This window comes from Typopeltis vanoorti, chromosome 24 (genome assembly GCF_054136105.1).
Source record: "Typopeltis vanoorti isolate ZY-2024b chromosome 24, IOZ_Tvanoo_1.0, whole genome shotgun sequence".
Lineage (NCBI taxonomy): Eukaryota > Metazoa > Arthropoda > Arachnida > Uropygi > Thelyphonidae > Typopeltis > Typopeltis vanoorti.
This window is the reverse complement of record NC_143572.1, coordinates 61977870-61996964: the sequence shown is the minus strand read 5'-3', so window position 1 is coordinate 61996964 and position 19095 is coordinate 61977870. Positions and strand designations below refer to the sequence as shown.

The 19095-nt window shown below is 35.2% G+C and overlaps 1 pseudogene; it reads right to left on the bottom strand.

Annotated features, from left to right (window-relative positions):
- Positions 1 to 17799, bottom strand: part of LOC150093282 (spliceosome RNA helicase DDX39B pseudogene) — a 37926-nt pseudogene extending 20127 nt beyond the window's left edge.
- Positions 17800 to 19095: the final 1296 nt, after the last annotated feature.

Genomic DNA, 19095 nt, shown 5'->3' with positions numbered 1-19095 from the left:
GACATAGAGCCCGTTCTCTTCTTGATGATCCAAATGAACTGCTTACAGAAATAAACCATCTGAAAACTTCTTTCGAAGTTAATGGATATTCCAAGAAAATCATTAACAAATTCCTTCTTAATCCTCCTAGACATCACTCAGAAGAAACAAATAGATTCAAAAGCAATATATCTATTCCATATATATATATATATATATATGCCGCTTTAAGCCAGTCCTTATATTCGCCCCTTTATATATATATATATATATATATATATATATATATTCGCCCCTTTAAGCCAGTCCTTACATATATATATATATATATATATATATATATATATATATATATATATATATATATATATATATATATATATATTTATATATATAAGGACTGGCTTAAAGGGGCGAATATATATATATATATATATATATATATATAACACCTTATCCGTACACTGTTCTCTACAGATAACGAGGAAGATGAAAAGCATTCTTACTTCGCCCCTTTAAGCCAGTCCTTATATATATAAGGACTAAAAAAAATTCAATGTATGAAATCGTGATAGCATTAAGAAGAATAAGAATATTTGTATAAATCAAAATTTGTATGAAGATTTCAAAACTAAAGATTTTATTGAATGATACCATTCAAAAAGCTTGTTTTCTGTATAAAAAGCATATCCTGTTGTGCAGATTTTTCTTTTTAAAACAATAAATATATATTTATGTTGTGTAGTTATTTTTAACAGATTTTGTGTCGTATCAATTAAAGTCTTCCTGAAGGGGGGCGTGTTGATTGTTTTAAAAATTACCTTTCAATCTTACGAACTGTTACAGATTAAGTACTGACTTTTCCGTTCTAGTATTTACGCATATACATTCATAAATACCAACTGCAGACCCAAAAACACGTGTTTAAGCGTGACGAAAGAAATATTTCAATGTCGTTGATCCAAATACGTTTTATCGAACTTTCCGTGATTATTCCAGTTCCTGATGCTAAGTAGAACATTAAAATAAACTCCTCATTCAACCCACTTTTTCTCTTCTCTCAGCAGAAAGTTTACGGTCCTCCCCTCTGCAGGTATTTACCACTGTGGCCACACAACAGGGATTATGGATGCGACATTTCTATACTGATATCATATTTCACCGGTTAACTAGGTAACCTTTATCGATGCCCAATTACGCACGAAGAAGGTCAAGAAGAAATCAATTCACTTCAATTGGGTGCTCTACCAGCCACGTGAAATTATTATAGGAGTAATTGCATGTCGATTTATTTTTGTTTATCTTTCATTACCCGGAACCAGCGATACAAATAAGGACAGATTATTGGGCTGATGTATTCATTAAATAACCCTATATATATATATATATATATATATATATATATATATATATATATATATATATATATATATATATATATATATATATATATATATATATGTCAGGGGCGACTCGTGCATAGGAACTGCAGCACCCCCAGTTTTTCTCGATATATAAATATATTTATTAATTTATTTATATTTGCTTGTAATATTGAATTTTATCATCAACAAGCCTATACAATTCTCTTATTTTGTATAAAAAATAATAAAAATCCATCTTGTAGCACTTAGGAGGGCGAAGGACGCTAGCAGCACTGTGTTTTCCACAGTGTCATATTGCTACGCGCGCAAGCATATGCACGTCATAGTGAGATGCGAGTTATTAGCGTAATGCGGCACTGTCCGTCGCGCATTTCCACTGTTGTTTATATGCAGTTTGCGCCAGTAGTAGAGTGTTCGTGGTGCTTATCGTGTTTACTCCCTTTCTTTAAATATTTGGACAATACAATTAAAGACAACATTTGTTACAGTTTTTATTTTAGGACATGATTGGGGTTATGATAATGGATTTTATTTGTAAGTAATGTTGAATTATACTACACTGTGTAATTTTATCGATAATAAACAATATTTTTTCATGTTTAATTTTTTACCATAATTTTAATATTTTATCCAAACACGTAGACACTGTACTTACAGTGTGTGTATGTAAATTTCCAAAGTTGCAGCACTCGCACGATTTCAAGCCACGTACCGCTACTGGTAAAGATTGGCAAAGGTTGTAAGTTTTTAGCATAACCATATGTTAGATTACAGAATAGATCCATCTGGAACCCAAGCATCAGTTATATAGAGGATAAAGAACCATTTCCCTATCTCATGTAGTGTGCGACCAGTCAGCAATTTAGCAAAGTGATTGCAAAGTCAGGCAATGGACCAAATAATATGTGCTTCCTTCATAGACCTTTGAGAAATATCCGATCAAAAACATTAAAGATAAGAAGAGCAATCTCATGAAATTCTCCACATTTTTCCACTGTGTGCTCCTATGTTCAAAGATGGGTGACACTTGTAAGCAGATATCCCTTGTTGATGACAGTGGGAGAATATCCATACTGGTGATTGTCATCAAATTATTTCAGAGTCTAACTCGGGATAGTTGAGAGTCTTCATGATCGTCGAGAATCTTCAAATTAGCGTAGGATTTGAATGCTGATGGTTCTTTCCATTACTTTAAACAGATGTAAGATGATGAAACTAATTTAATAACATGCCATTATTATTGCCAAGATGACATTACGACTGATTCTGAAAAATCTATCGTAATATCTCCCACTGATTTGCCAAAATCTCTAACAGAGGTTTTCATTCTATTTTAAATCAGAATATTCTATATTTCCTATCACTATGCTAAGAAATAACTTCTTATTATGATGATTTCGAATGAATTTTCTAAACTTGTAAAATAAATAAATAAATAAAAATAAAAATAAATAACATTTAACTCATCAACGGAAATAGCAAGTCTACTCCAGAGGAACGATATATATGGCCTGAATGTCATATACGATGCATGGCATTTTAAATAAATATCATTTTAAAAAAGCTCGAATACTATAACAGTTTTAGATGCATACACATTGATTCATTTCTTCCAATCCATCCGTACGTATTAATGACTTGACTGAAAAGATTCCAAACTTAGTATCGAAAATAGTATTACATATTAAACAGAACATGAAACCAAAATATGTGTAGATTCAACGATTGGGCTAATAAACGATATCACTATACAAGGACGGTATTGTAAAATGCACTGTTATTATTTGTCTCTGATAATTTCCATACTTATTTATTAACATCACTTTTATGATGCTGCTGTCTGATGAACAAGCTGGAAAAAGGCAGCACAAAATGGTTCACGGAGCCTGTTTGCCTAGATTTCTAGATCAGATCTATTAAGCATCGATTTCCTATAGTCTAAGCCGTGGTTGCTTTTTTTTTAGTTTTATCTCCTATATATCTATTAGAGTAATTCATGATTGTAATAAATTCTTACTAATGTAGAATACGGAATATTATATACCCGTGTTCTACAGCATAAGATAGTATGAACATACAGTAAATTTAGAACTCATTAAAGTTCTTGAAATCCAAAGAAAGAAGAGTTCCAAAGTTCATATAGTTAGGTCATTCCAGCTAGGAAAATTTAGACCTTGAACAGGTCGGTGATGATCAATAAGCAATTCTCCAGGTCAAATCATTCCCGCCTTCTCGAGATGTAACTCATTTTCACCAAAAGGGACTTTGACTCCATCAGGGAGCAATCACGCTACCGAAGGACATCTTCCTACTTGGAGAAATTCATCTTCTAGGAGGAGATGACCGTCAACGCCCAGTAAAATACCACCTTGCTTATTGGAGGCTGATACTTTATTTGGTCCCCAGAGTACGTTTCGGTTTCTGTTCCCCCCCCCCCTTCAATGTTCTAACACGTATCCTTCAATGGCATTCCAAACATACTATTGAAATCCAGAGCATCCACCACTTTCTAAGGTGTGTCAGCAATGCAGTTCTGTAGGCGGGGCATCCTTCGGTTGGAAATACTAGGGTTCGAATCCCAGTCAGACAAACACATGCAATGTATAGATATAACACATTGACTTCGTAGTAGTCTCGCTTGCTTCAGCCGTAAATCAAAACAACTAACCAACCGTAGAATGTTTGTCTGATAGTATACTGAACCGAACCTGCTGTTAAGACGTTTATGAGGCTTCTTGATCAACAGGCATACTTTATACTCCAAGGGGTCTATGCTCTATGCATCGTGCATGGAGAGAAGCCATGCAGTGTTAGGTGAAGAACACTGTCTGTGTCACCTTATGGCATGGAGACCAGATGCTATCTTTATGGAAGATATAGTTGAGTATCTCCTCCCACTGCCTATCCCTCGTTTTCTCAAAATTGAAAAAACTTTATAAACATCTCTTGTACATTAGCTTCGCTAAATTTCGTGGCATAGTCATTAATTTAAACAGTCTAACAGATCTCAAAACCCGATCTTCTCTTTTTGGACTCAACCTCAAATTACTGCGATAACAACTATAGCCTCTTCACTGTTAAAACTACACTCGTATGATCCCTTCAGTGACAAGAGTGGCACTTGTGTTTATGTACGATCCGATATTCCTTGTCGGCGTGTGCCTAATTTTATATCTCCCCTTTTTAACCTTCTGTGGCTTAAAATGTTATTGCCTCATTGTGCATCATTCATCTCTACCGGTACCCTTCCTTGAATTCTAAAAATCACTAGAGATCTCCTGAATGCTTATCCTTCAAGCATGACTTCCTAAAATCCAAGTATCCCAACAGTAGAGTCATCTTCCTTGATAACCTCAATGTCCATAAATCCAACCGGCTCCCTTTTTTCAATTCCACTGAACAAGATGGAAGGTAAGCTCAGGTATTTGTTGTAAGCAATGTATTAAAGCAATTGTTCATCACCCAAGAATATCCAACAATCCTCGTCGCTCACCCACCATTAGTGAATGACTTGAGACAAACATTCCGATTTCATTCACAGCCTACACTTACAAAACCATATCAACAGGATCGTCTGAATTTGAAAGAGATAAATGTAAAAAATTCACCACCTGTGTCGCTGGCGGCCGTTTCTTCTGATCTCTTGCAAAAAGATGTGGGGCGCAATTCTGCTTATCTCTACTTCCCTATCTCCCCCGATGGTAGCATTGTAAACTTCACATAAAAATAAAACTGATGCAAAAAAAAACTCCTGCATGCAATTATCTTTGTATTCACCTCCTCCATAGAGGATCAAGGCAAATTACCTCCTTCTTTACCTGGAACGTTTCATAACATATCTTCTGTGGCTTTCGCCCAGAAACTTCTGAAGAATCTTGAACAATGTGGATAACAAAAGCTTTCCAGTCCTCACAGTTTCCAGCCAATAGTCCAAGATATGCCCTCTTGAAATAATAACTGTATACTATACTCAGGTGGCATCTGCCTCACAGCATGGAAGCAAGCCCATAACACAGTCAAGTCAATAATAATAATAAAAAAAACTTCGTCATCACTTGGAATAATCTCAACTAATTTGTGACCATCAGTATGGATTCAGCCAATCACAATTGTTAGCAGAACACCTTGCCTACATCACCCACCTCTGGACATTTGTAATCAAAAGTTTACAGAATCCTGTTCTAGTGAACGCGACATATCCTAGACATTTGGTAGGGTCAGACATCGAGGGATTCTCAACAAATTTGCCATCTTGTGGTTTGCCTACCTCCTTTTGTAACTACATTCTCAGTTTTCTCTCAGGTGCTACACGTAATGATGGAAAGTGTTCTCTCTTTTTAATGCAAGTGTTGCCCCAGGGCTCTGTTATTTCGCCCGCCCTCTTCTTCATATACAGAAGCGTCCTTTTATTACTTTCGACAGTTTTTTCGATGATAGCACCCACTAGTCATTCGAATCTTGTAGCGATCAAACAGCTTACGAGCTCGTAAGCTTTAGGGTACTTTAAGGGAGGCTTCATGGGGGAAGACTTCCCCATGGGTGTTTTCATTTGAAAGCAATCAGAGTTTTCCCTCAGAAAAATCGAGTTTTTATGCCACATATGGACAGATCGACCAGAGAACACACGCAACTAATAGACAAAAATTCTTATTATTGAACTATAGATGGCATAGCGCGTAGATGGTAGAGTGTGTACTGTTGAGATGTAGGATTAAATTTGCTACTATAGTAATTATTTTACACTGATTGTAATCATTTTAAATATATTATTATTATTTGCATTGAACTTCTAACAAAATGCAGTGATATTGTGTAATGTTAAGAAAAATTAAAATTTTAATAGTATAGTCATGTAATTTCTTTGAAGGATAATAAAAGGTTATTTAAAAATGGATTATTGTTATATTTTTAACGTGATGTTCCAAAAAATCTAATTCCATCTTATGGTCTGTCGAGTATGGATCTTGTATCCGACACAAATATGTTTTCTGTGTAAATAATCTGAAAACAATCTGGAAATCCACAGTCTACTGACTACATAGATCTACCTTATGAAGAACGTATTTCGATATAGGTCTCTGCCTTTTTTTTTTTCATAATGTACTTCCTAAGTTATAAAGAGAGAGAGAGACTTACATCGTATACTGAACATTCATTTTACATCTTCGTCCATAGTCTGGAACTACGTTAGAGAGTTCTGCAACATTCCTGAAGAGTTTAGATATCAAATTACACTTCGCTATTCCACAGAAAGTAGAATAATAACACCAGGAACACAAAAGCTGATAATCTTATCTGTTGTTGTATCTCGCCAAACATGGCATTCTCCTCTATTTGATCCGTGAAATCCTTTCCTTCGAAGTCACTTTTGTTGACGTATATATATATATATATATCCTATATCCTATATATATATATATATATATATATATCCTATATATATATATATATATATATATATATATATATATATATATATATATATATATATATATATATATATATATATATATATATATATCCTATATCCTATATATATATATATATATATATATGGAGTAAAACCAGGTTTAAAATTGCTTGGTATCTTTAACATAACATGCTTGGTATCTTTAACATAACATATATATATATATATATATATATATATATATATATATATATATATATATATATATATATATATATATATATAGGATATATATATATATATATATAGGAAATATATATATATATATATAATGAAAATTCTTCTTGAAGATTCTAATACCTATACACCTTTAGACAGAGATCCCACGTAATATATATATATATATATATATATATATAATATATATATTATATATATATATAATGAATATATAATGAAAATTCTTCTTGAAGATTCTAATACCTATATAATGAAAATTCTTCTTGAAGATTCTAATACCTATACACCTTTAGACAGAGATCCCACGTAATATATAGGAAATAAAAATCAGAAACACGGAACAGGATCCACATTCAAAATATAAAATCTCCTAAACAAGATTTTATTAACATTTCTTATAAAAAAAACTAAAAGGTGTTTTATAAAATTTTGAATGTAATTTCAAATATTAACCCTTAAAGCTATAATATAATTTTTTAATTATAATAATATATATATATATATATTTATTTAAATAAAATTATTAAGATTTTAATCGTCGTGTGATTTATGTCAATTTAAATACAGTATTCCTCCCCTTATCGGGGGGATATGTTCCGAGACATCCTGTGGATACCTGAAACCCCGGAAAGTACCGAACCCTATATATACTATGTATTTTCCTATACCTATGATAAAATTTAATTTATAAATAAGACACAGTAAGAGATTAACAACAATAAAGTTACGTGAATGGAATCTTAGCACCCTCAACACACGATTTTTTTTTTTTTTTTTAGGTTTCTCTTTGGCATATCCGATGGCCAACATCACTACTCTTTGGGGCCATTATTACGTAAAATAAGGGTTAGTTGAACACAAGCACTGTGATATACCACGACAGTCGATCTAATAACCGAGAACTACTCAGAACGACGCGCAATTCCAGATATTCCTGATTTTTGAAAAGGCCGCAAGGTGCGTGCAGCTTTCTCCACCTTTGCAACGAGTTGTCCTGGCGTTGAACTACCTCTGGGATCAGCAGACTTGTCTATTACGAAAAGAAAGAGCATACGGCTTCATTTCGGCGATGTAAAATTACATCGTTAAAGTGGATATTAGATCCAACGTTATTTCAGAGCAGATGTTTGTAAGTTGATCTGAGACCTTACGAGAATACAATCGGTGTGTGTGTGTGTGTGTGTGTGTGTGTGTGTGTGTGTGTGTGTGTGTGTGTGTGTGTGTGTGTGTGTGTGTGTGTGTGTGTGTGTGTGTGTGTGTGTGTGTGTGTGTGTGTGTGTGTAAAATAACCATTTCATATGGAGATGGCAGGGATTTGCTCCAGCAAAAAGCAATTGAATTAGAGAGACCCCGGTGTCTGATGTAAAGTCGCATTTTGGATATCCCTGCCCAAAAGCATTATCAATATGACATGCGATTGAATTTGAATGTATTAATGCTGGTAATTTCCTCCTTCCATAAATAGTTCTTCCACCATCTCCTGGACAATTCATATTTTAGATGCATACATCGGAAATAGCCCTACTAAACTATGCTGGAAAGAAATGATAATATATTATCCATTCGTATTCTCTCTCTCTCTTTCCCCATCAAGAGATGTGCCTGATCGGCCACAGTTGATAAATTATTAATGGCATTCATATACGGTTTATAGCTATCAGTCTTCAAACGATTCCTAGCAAAACATCCCACATACCATAACGCTACCAACTCTTGCCTGTTCCTGATGGGCTGTGACATCGAAGTGATTCCTATTCCGCTGGTTTTCATCTAATCCTTTGCCTGTTCATCAAGATGGCATAGCTGGAAACAAGATTCCTCCAAAAAGGGCAACTTTTTACCACTCTTCTATGGTTCAGTGAGGTCGCTCAGATGCAAACTGCAAAATGAGTTGTCAATGATTAGGCATAAGTCTGATCCGCCTATTTCCGGAGTCCATATGGAAGAACGTACGTTGGAGTGTGGTTTAGGGAATGCCATCGTTCGCTCCTTGGTTGAATTCCATCCAGTAGATCCACAATTCTTGTACAGCTGGTACAAGGCGGAAAACTCGCGCTTGCCATGATATGATCATCGATGATTGTAGACACTCACCATTGACTAAGTGACAGTTATTCTCCCCATTATCCCCCACTCTTCCGACAGCTTAACTACAGCACCTCGCAAAGTCTGTAATATTGTTAGTTTCCTAGACACTCCAACCAACTGGTATCCTACAATCATGTCTTTTGTGAAATCAGTCCAATGACGTTACTTTGTCCATGCATTTGACAAAACACCGTACAAAAAACTATTGCATAAATTGGAGCAAATGGCAATGAATATGAGGCTAATAACATGGATAGGGGGTTGGATGATCGATAGAATGGTATATGGTGCAGTGAATCTAGAAGAATGAGGGTGGCTAATAAACTACCCCAAGGTTTCTGTGCATGAATCACTTCTGTTCAATTTGTACATTAATGACATAGGGAAAGATATTCATTTGTTTGCTAATGACACAAAAGTATTGAGAGCGATAGGTGATAAAGGTGATGTAGATATCCTGCTGGATGATTTAAATAAACTGTATTTTGTGGACGAAGGATAAAGTTTTTCAATTTAATGTTGCAAAGTGTAAAGTTTTGTAATGTAATGTGTGCTCTTCGGGTTGAAAAGGTTACATACTATATATGACGGTGATGGTTCTGGATTGCAGGAAATTGATGAGGCTAGGGACTTCCGGGATGGACAGAAAGTTGAACTTCAGAAAGCCTATTGCAAAAGTTGATAAAATAACTCAGATGATTTACTTGGATGTTGAAGAACACTGTAGCCAGTAAAGATAGGATCCCTCTTTATAAGGCCGTGCAACTGTGCACAGATTTGGTTTCTTAACACAATGGCCAAGATGACAGAGTCTCTTCGGGATCAACAGGCAGAGGAGAGAATCTAAAGGCGAATGAGCAAGCTAGTGACAAGTCGTCTACTTCAAAAGGATCGAAACAAGTCTTTTAGTTATTACAGACATAACCAGGGCTCGAGAAATACGTCTGTCCACTCGTCAGTGGCGAGTAGATTTTTCCAGCTGATGAATACCTGTTGACTGGACTAAATGGAATATTTTTAAATAAGAAATAACGTTGTAAAGTAAATTAACGTTTGTTTAACTTTAACAAATACAGATGAACATGCGAAATATAATAGATTCTAGTAACAATAATAGTAACATGTTACTAATTATATTTTCTTTAAAAAATAATAATTAATGCTGTTTTTACTCTTATTTCTATCACTTCTACTTCCTGGAATGTTCTTACACAAGGAAAACGTTCTACAGTCATGCAGGACCACTAATCACTTTATTGAACTCCTATTGACTTATTGGGGATATCATTAAAAATAGGGGTTAGATCTTGAGCGAATACATTTTTTAGTGCCTAGTAGGATTTTGCGTAATTTGTCGAACCCCGAACATCAACATAAACAAATTATCTTACATTTTAAGAAAAAAAAAAAAAAAACATTCTTTTTTTTCTGGCTAGATGGGTGAAGCAAGAATGCTTTTGATATTCCCCGTTATCTGTAGAAGAAATTGTATGGATGGGGTAATATACAGCTATAAGCTTTGATCATGGCAGGAGGGTAACAGCAATAGCCCAGCCTCAGTTAAAACTTCACTGGCTGCATCATCGTCATCCATTACCCTCCCTGGATACCAATTTTAGTCGCCTCGTACAACATGCATGGGCTGGTATGTAAATAAAGCCCTTTCTAAAAATTAAGACGATTTCCTGGACCACTCCCTACGAGTAGCCGAAAGACCGTCCAACTCAGTGACGGGCTCCCCTCCCCACCACCACTGAGCAGAACCGCTCATATTCCAGGTAAAAGCATCCACCGACATGGCCCCTCACGAGCCGCGCCGGAGAAAACCCTCCCCAGAAACTGAAAATGTTCTCGCAGGGCAAACCCCCCCCCGAAATCTAAGCCCCCCCCCCACCTCACCGGGAAAAAAAATTCCGAAAGAAACCTAAGAGAGCAAAACTCTCGAAATTCTTCGTCCCATTTAAGTCGCCTCTTACGACATGCATGGGCTACAGTGGCACTATTATTAGCCATGGCCACCACACGTGGTAACCAACAGAACTTGGAACTTCTTTGGGAGATGGGCCTAGTCCTTGACTCTTCATCCCTTCATCTAATTTTAACATGTGTTTGAGGGGGATAATTGTGGGTAATTTACCTGCTCATGAGCATTGTAAATTATATATTAGCTTTCTCTTGTGATGGAGGATTTTTTTTTTTAATGTTTGAAGTGATCTGAGGGTTTGTAGTCCGCTGCCTGTCGAATTAGCTGATTTGAGTGATTATCTGTGGATGCGAAGAATTCTTCTGCAATGCCTATCATGTAAGTCTTCATATCTGGAAGGTTGGTGGCTTCTTGGTGTAACTGGAGGTTTCTGATGAACCAAGGGGCATTAAATGCCATTCTGAGGCATTTGTTCTGGATCGTCTGTAATCTGTTGATGTTTCTTTTAGTTGTGTGTCCCCAGGTTGGTGAGAAGTAAGTTACTTGAGGTTTTATGACATATTTGTAGAGAAGAATTTTGTTATTTATGTTTAGGAAGCTGTTCCTATTCAAAAGTGAATATAGCTGTGCTATGGTCTGACTTACTGGAGACACTATTTATGTGTGTCTTGAAATTTAGGCGTTTATCAAGATGAACTCCTACATGTTTATTAGAGTTGTGCCAAGGGATGATTTTTCCAAACATTTGTATGCTTGCGTTCGGTTCTGCTTTACGTCTGGTGAAAAGTACTGCAGAGCATTTTCCTGGGTTAATTGCGATACGCCATTTGGTGTACCAATTCTCTAATTCGTTGACTGCTCTCTGTAGCTTGTTTGTGGCCAAATGTGGATGGAGGGATCTGACTATGATAATTGTGTCATCGGCATAGAGGGCGGTGATGGATGGGGACAATTTGGGGAAATCTGTCATGTATATAGAGAAGAGTAGGGAAGATGGCAGAGTCTTGAGGGACTCCAGCTGTGATTCTCCTCTCTGTGGATCTGATTCCATTGAGTTTTATTTTAAATTTTCTGTTATTTAGGTATGATTTGATGGGTAGAATTAGTGGTAATGGGATTTCAACTTGGTGTAGCTTAAAAAGTAGACAATGTAGCAATACCTCGATTAATGCGCCTAATGCGTTCTTTAAAACAGGCGCATTAATCGAAAACGCACTAATCGAATATAATAACCTATGGGGAAAAGTATAATTCGTTCCTCAAATATCTTTTTTTTACCTTTAATTTTTTTTAAACGAATTAGGATATGTCTCAGAGCCTAGTTAATGAGGAAAACCATGAAGCTGAAAGACAATAAAACATATTCAGAATATGAATTTATTATTCTGCTTCTTAACAGAGAATTGAGCTAACGTAGTTTGGCGGTCATTCTGTTTCTTTTTTTTTTTTTTTCATACAACCGTCAGAAGCAGTAAAATTTGCAGAAATTTTACTGCTTCTCTCTCTCTTTATCAAGGTCAGCCTCTAAGCATTGCTGCTTAAGAACTTCGGTTGCATGAAAAATATTTCAGTTTGTTTCTGTGAAATCTCTTTAGGCTTGTCAGTGATTAAATTTTCTTTATATTCTTTGGGATCTTCCCGCTGTGCATCTAAATTTAGCAGGTCGGAATCGCTCAATTTCTCGGAATTAGATTTAATTGACTTAGATTCATTTGAAAAGCTTCTAAAATTATTGTGGAAGCACAATGTACTTCCAAACGTCTCGCATATTGCTCGCAGTAATTTCATTCGACTTTGCGACTTTATAATAAGGCTGAGAGTTCTCTGATTTGGCCAAAAATGTCTTGGAAGACGTTGACTTCCAAAAAGGCCGGTTTCATCGACATTAAATATTTCTTGTTCACAAAATAGCCTCCTTCTTCCGAAATTTTCTTCAAAATCTCTGGATAATTTGGAGCCCCTTATCTGCACTTGTAGCTTCGCCTGTGATTTGAACATTATTTAGGCTATTTCTCTTTTTGAAACGCTCAAATCATCCAAGCACTAACGCGGAATTCTTCTTCTATTCCATCATTGATAGCCCTTTCTTTCCAGGTTACAAAGAGACTTTTGATTTAATAAGGCCAGTATTTAGCGGGATGGATCCGTTTTAGATTACAATCTTCGATTCATGTAAAAAGAAGTCTCTCTAATTCAATCATTATAATACTTCGATTTCGAGTGCATGTATGATGAACTTGAAGCTGCCTTACCTTTATCTTTGTATTCAGTAGCTTTGATTAAAATTGCTCTTAGAGTTCATTCACCCATTTTTGTCCTATCTTTGCTCTGGACTCGTTTTTCTTTATTTCAAGTTTTTCTTCCAATGAGATTACTTTTCGAATCATTTTCACTGTTTTGCTCACTAATTCTTTTACTCATCGTGAAAGGTTGGAAAAATACTTTAAAATAAAAAAAAGTAAGGAAAGCAATTGCAAAGGAGGCACGAGATATGATCATCAAAATGCTATGTAATTAGCCGACGACATTAATTTAAGCGTTAAATTTGGAACATAGTGTAGATAGAAATAATGTAGTATGTCATTAAAAAATAACTTTGTAAAATATTTGAAATCCGTAGCTAAATTATTTCATCTTGGTGAGTGATTTTTTAAAATAGTTAGCCATAAAAAACGTATAGATAGAAAATTTTTAAAATCGGTAACATTTATTTTTAAGATGTATGTAGGCGCACTAATCGAATTTGGAAAAAAAAAAAAATGATGCACTAATCGGGGGCGCATTAATCGAGGGATTGCTGTATTGCCATATTCTATCAAATGTTTGTGTGATATCCAGGAAGACTGTTCCAGAATGTTGGTGCCATTCGTGCCTTTGTGTGATGTATTCAACGACTCTGTAAATTTGCAGCGTTGTGGAGAGATATTTCCTAAGTCGAATTTCTCGTCTTTATTGACGTGGTTGATATCTGCTGCCTCTTGAATCCGTGTGAGTATAGCCTTCTACTCATGATAGAAGTCTGATCGGTCTCTAATTCTCAGGAAACTGTGTATTTTTTTTTTCAGGTTTTGGAATTAGGAAGTCATTCGCAAGTTTCCATCCCTCTGGGAAATACTTTAGACGAAGGATGGCATTAGTGATGACTACCAGATGCATAATCCCTTTACGGGGGAGCAGCTTGAGCACCTTGTTCGTTATTCCATCCGAAACTGGAGTCTTTTTGTTGTTTAGTTTTCTTTTGATCTCCTATATTTCTGTTGGTGACACGGAATCGTTGTTGGATTGGAGTAAGGCGTTTTCAGTTATTTTACGCACTTGGGTGTGGATTTTTCTTATGAAGTTTAAATCTACATTGGTATAATTGGGGCTGCATTGTCTTTCTAAGCTGTCCGCAAATGCTTCTGCCTTTTCCTCATCACTATAGGCGACTCTATATTCACCTTAGATTGAAGGAAGCGTGTTACGTTTCGAACGAAGTGATCTCATCGTTCTCCACAATGACTGATCCTCTGTGTTTAAGTGATGTATTTTGTTATTCCAAAGGTTAGTTTCGGTGATCCTTTAGGGCATACCGAACCTGGTTTGTTGCTGTGTTAACTGCCTGCTTATCTGCTGGATCCATTGTTCTCTGATATTGTCTTCTTAATCTGTTTTTCCTCTCGGATAAGATGTCTTCTGTTTTCTGGGAATTTATTTGGTGGTGCACATTTGGTTATATTTGTTACCTGTGATATTGCTGTTAGTAATTGTTTTTCAAAGATTTTCACTGATTTTTTCTATACCTTCGGTGGTTGTTATATGTGGTACTGGGCCAAGGTTTTTCTGGAAGGCTGAGAGAAGTTGTTTCCAGTTTATAAAAGTGCTAGTGTTTTCCGTTAAATCTTGTGTGGTGCCTAGTTGTAATATGATGGGATTGTGATCAGAACTTAAGTCGTTGACTGCTTATATTTGAAAGCTGTATGCTATGTTTTTTTAATATAACTATATCGAGTACATCAGGACGTCCGGTTGCTCCGTAGTATGTGGGTTCTGTGGGTCCTATTACTGTTATATTTCGTGAAGTAGTATAAGAGTTGAGTATTTTTCCGTTGATATTTTAGTTTCTGATATTCCAGACTGAATGTTTGGCATTAAAATCTCCAGCTATGATTACTGCTCTGCCTGCATTTAGTATCACATCTAAGTCTGATTCAAGGAGTTTTATTTTTTATTTGGGGAAGGGAAGGGGGGGTTGTAGGCTGCGTATATCCTGATACTGCTTTTGGTTTACATATGTATTTCTATTCCTGTGGTTTCCATGGGTTCGGCTATTGAATTATGCTCTATGTTTCTTTTGACAAAGATAGCGGTACCTCCTCTTTGCATAGGATCTGTCTGTACGGTAAGTGCTATAGCTGTTGAGTCTGATCTTGTCACTTGAACGAAGGTGGATTCATTTATGAGGATGATGTCTGCTTTGGTTTCTGCTGCAAACTCCTGTAGTTCCTGTGTTGGATAGTCCGTTTGAGTTCCAGCTGACAATCTGTAATGATTTAGGTTTTCTATTAGCCTTATCCATTAAGGATTTCAATAATCAGTGACTGTGTGTGTGTCTTAAGATATCATTGGCTTCTTGAGTTGGGTAGGTTTGCCAGAGTTCAGCAAACATTTCAGCTGTGTGGCTTGTTATGTTTAGTAGGATAGGTCTGTTGGTTTGCTGTGACTGGTTTGGTTTTGGATCTTTTAGGTAGGTTGGTCTTGTAACTTCAGCATACGACCTTCCGTCCGTTGTGGAGACTGTGGTTTGATTGTAAAACGTGCGTTCTTGTATAGTTTTGCTGATCTTGAGTTGTGTCTTTTGGAAATACTGTACAGTCTCTGTAGTTTGCTGCGTATGGACCTCAACAATTTGCTGGTTGTGTGCGCGGCTTCTTACATTATGTTTTCCTCCACATTTCATACAACGAAATTCAGCGATGCTGCCTTGCAACATCGTTGTGCGTGCCCAAATTTTTGGCATCTCTGACACTGAATTGTAGTTGATTTATGCTTTAATGCCTCAACTTTTATGACTAGATCACAGATGGTCTGGAGATTGTATATTTGTTTTTGGTCTTTACTAATTTCCACTAGAATTAAGGGGTAGGGTGTTTTATTAGCTCTCCGCATTCTGCTGACTTTAATTGGGCTAAATCCCTTAAATTGGCGGTCTGCTGTGACTTCTTCTATCTGTGTGACATGGCAGGTTGTTGTCGTCTAGGAATTTGGTTATTTTTCTGTAGTCTGTCGATGTTTTCGGCTGTATACGTATTCCTTCTTCCGTGTTAGTAGCTTTCGTGAAGATTTCAGACCGTATGTCCAATGCTCTTTGGCCCTTAAGACGATTGGGGGGCACCCTTTCTTTAGGTTCATTATCTGGTTCTATCTCCGTTATTTTGGGTGCTTCTACAGTAGAGGGGATTTTCCTCTCCTGTTTGACTATTTGGAATTCTGTGTGCGTTTTTAATGACTGCTGGATGTTATCTTGGGATGTAACATTCTGTACATTTGGGGAGTGTCCTAATTCTGATTGAGTCAGCGTTATACTTTCATCACTTAAGTCACCTGTGATTGCTGTATGGGGGGGGGGGGAATGTATCAAACAGCTTTACTTTCCCCGACCAGTTGTCGCTTACTAATTTTCCTAGTCTTAGGAATTCTCTATATACCTCTTCGAATATGGTTTTCATTTAGAGTTTTGTCATGGTTGATAAGTGGTAATAATCTTGTTAGAATAAATATTGAGAAGCGGGTCCTAGAACCCAATGTAAATATCCCTTAGATCGAATCAATCTACCAGCATACAAAGCAAAAAATCAGTCTTAGTAATCGCTTTCATTACAACTATAGTTTTCTGAAGAATAGTACTTACCTAAAACATAAAAACTTTACATATACATATACAGTCAAATATACATCCAAACTTGAAAATTCTAACGATCAAGGATAATACTAAGAAAATCTCTTAAAAAGGAATCACCAACAAAAAATCTAGTAAAGATATGAAATTAATGAAGGTCATATTAAAAAATAAAAGGTGTAATTGAAAATTTTATAAATAATTTAAACTTTTTTAAATCATAAATAAAATTTTAGTATTTTTATTTGTATATAATTCATTACATGTTGTAGTAAATATATTTATTTTATATATTCCTTTCTAACACGTCATAAAAAATCTCAATTTTTAACAGTTCAACTTCCTTAAAGACAAACTGTATATCACTATTTTATTGCAGAACGTTCCATTTAACATTTTTAACAAATACCATCTTATCTGTGTCACCGAGATGGTCATGGTTTTTAGACGAACAAGTAGGATTGACCTCTTACGAAACATTCACCTCCAACATTCTATAGTTTTGATGACTCTCATCTAAACACTGAAAGTTCACAAAAGAAACCAATCCACGCCCTTTTCTTTATCCGCAAATTCCGTTACAAAAGTGTTTTATTTGATAAAAAATAAGATCCGTTTTCTCGACAAAACAGCATTTTCGCTTTTGCCTACCAGTAATGAATGCAGTGAAATCGTTCGTGTAATATCCATTCAGAGAACGAATGAATAAGTTTCTATGGGTCGTTTGGTATGAGATTCACTAATGAACATGAGAATCCTTCATAATAAATAAATAAATAATACAGAGAACGCTGAAGAATGAACTGTCATTCAGAATGGTTAATACTTATAAACAGGATACAGAGAACTATATATATAAGGTATGTCACTCTCTCCAACTTACCACAGTCGACATTATACGACAACAGCTTGTGACACAACAACTCGTAGAAAGGTAAGCGCAAAACTTTCATCTATTTGTATTTGTAGCGTGTGTTTCTGAAACCCCAACAACTAATATTTGTAGCGTGTGTTTCTGAAACCCCAACAACTAATATTTTAAATGGTTTTTTTTTTTTAGATTTCTAAATTGGAATGGAATTGTAACTTCTATTCCAATTTAGAAATATAGTAAAGATATAATATTAATAAAGATCATATTAAAAAATAAAAGGTGTAATACAAAATTCTATAAATAATTTAAACTTTTTTAAATCATAAAGGATTTTTTAGTACTTTTATTTGTATATAATTCTTTATATATTATAGTAAATATATTTATTTTATATATTTCTTTCTAACTTGGGTTTACAGGAATAAATTTACGGATGCAATATATTTTGACCTAGCTTATCTACTTTGCCTGCTATTCCAAACAAAATAATTTATTTATAATTGCAATTTACACAATAGTTTAGAATTTTTATACTACTTTTGTTTAGAATTTCTTGTTGAAACGCCATCATGTACGGCCAAACTCTTCTTGCGCTAACAACTGTTGTCCTAACCACCGCTGCGACTCATCAGCAGTCTATATACAAGACCAATCCGTTAGAAGAAGGTGAACGGGTTCTCACTTCGGCTGGTACCCAACTCCATAATCCATTAGCAAATCCCTTAACTTTGATGCTTCCCGTGATGATGACTGTGGGAGTGATCGCCTTGTTTCTTCCACTGCTTGGAACCTTATTTGCAGGGAATCCAGGACATTTAGCGTTTGGAAAAAAACGTTCATCTGATGAACCTGGATTTTCTGGTCAGAGGTTGGTGGAATTGATCTCTGCTGTAACTAAAGCATTCGAAGAGGCAAGCAAGAAGGATAAAAGTTAGGTAAGAGTATTTTATTGGGTTATAAAAGTCTGAATTGAATTGTTGCATTTGCATTTGTGTTTTTAAGGGCCAGGATATGTCTGTTTATCTAATTCAGGTTTTTTCTCTTTTTTTAAGATAAGATAACCCAGCAAGATGTGAAAAAATAGAAGCAGAATGAAGAATTAAATTTGTTATATATTTTCACGTTTTGAAGTAATTCCTGATACCTGTTTTATACCAACGATTTCAACAAAGTTATGTTATGTAATAATTTATTTAAATAGGTGCATGAATAAAATATCATTTACAATTTTTTTAATGTCAGCTATTATTTAAATAATATTTTATTAGATATAACTTATTAAAATATATATTTTAATATAGTATATTTATTAAAATA